Raw genomic sequence first — 1545 nt, 5'->3', positions numbered from 1 at the left:
ATCCAGTTCCTGACAGTTGTGTTCCTCACTGATGTGCAGGAAGAAATAATCATAGAGAAGTTTTCAGTCTGTGATTTTAGAGCTGCAAATCATGATTCTTCAAATTATTGATTAATCTACTGATTAAACTGTTTGGAGAAAATAGAAAAGAAAAGAAAAATACATTTCCCAGAGTTTCTTTTGTTTTTATCCAGTAAATTCTGATGAACGTGGAAACTTTGAGTTTCTGTTTGAAAACCAATGAATCAAATAGTTGCTGATTAATTTTCTGTTGATCAACTAATCAGTTTGTCAACTAAACCAATCAGCGCCACTCAGCTAAACAAACACATTGTGACACAAATGAACAGGAAACTTTGTTGTTGTGGATTTAGTTCGTATGTTTTCATATGGAACCCCAGTTCTGTCTGATAGTTGACCCAGGTGTGACCCAGGTGTGTGTGAGGTATTGATGAAAAGATCAGTCAATTAATTAATTAGTTGGTTGACAGAAAATAAACCAATCACAATTAAATCATTGATAATGATCTGTTTATTTATTTTTACTTCTCCTAACAAATCACTTGTTGGTCCTCTTTAAAGAGACATTAAATTTGATAAACACCCCCCCCCCATTACCGTCGGTCAATTACACGCTATTGGGGGGGGGGCTGGGACGTGGCGTTAAGATGAAGTCATGCGTGAGCTTTGTAAAGGGTACACTCTCGCTGCTGCAGTTCAGGAGGATGTTTGCCGCTCAGCTTCCTTCCTCTCCCGCCTCGGCTATAAATACGCCGCGGCGAGGACGGCGAGCGGCCGAGCAGACGTAGGAGAGGAGAGACGACGACCACACTGGGATCAGCTGGTAGAGCTGAAGTTCGGATTCATCTGCTCTTATATGTTTCACATGAAAGACGTCAGAATGAAATATTGAATATACTGAAAGCACTAACAGTTAAAGTTATTATCACAGAAGTTATTACTTTACTGTTGGAGCTGGTTTTAACTACTTTAAATACAGTTGTGGTCCTGTGGTTCTCAACCTAGGGGTCGGGCCCCTCCAGAGGGTCACTTGTAACTTGGTTAAATCTTGAACAGTGCGTCGTATTTAACCAGTTTATCGTATGTTTGTTCATGTGAAACGTAACTACAGCTGAGCTCAGGTAACTCCGCCTCACCTGGACTTCATTCGTTTGTGCATCAGAAAAACAACACGTTTGACGAGCGCCGGGATACAATACAGCCACAACCAAACGTCTGGCTCAACCTCGTGACCAGCAACGTGTGAAGAGGACGTCACACCTGAAGCTTAGTTCAAGCTAAATCATTTAATTACAAACGACAACAAGAAGAAGAATCAGACCTCCATCCTCAGGAAGAACTAGACTCACCTCCTCATGGTCGTATCCCTCCGCCACTCAGACTATTTCCAGGTCACATCCCTGTTTGTCCAGAGTCAGAGAAAATATAAAATATGAACCATTGATCACACTGACCTTTGACCTATAGCCGCCAAAATCTAATCAGTTCATCCTTGAGTCCAGGTGAATGTTTGTGCCAAATGTG

This window comes from Seriola lalandi, unplaced genomic scaffold (genome assembly GCF_002814215.2).
Source record: "Seriola lalandi dorsalis isolate HSWRI2012SDOR001 ecotype SW California unplaced genomic scaffold, Sedor1 jcf7180002054844, whole genome shotgun sequence".
NCBI classification, from domain to species: Eukaryota; Metazoa; Chordata; class Actinopteri; order Carangiformes; family Carangidae; genus Seriola; species Seriola lalandi.
This window is presented reverse-complemented; position numbering follows the sequence as displayed.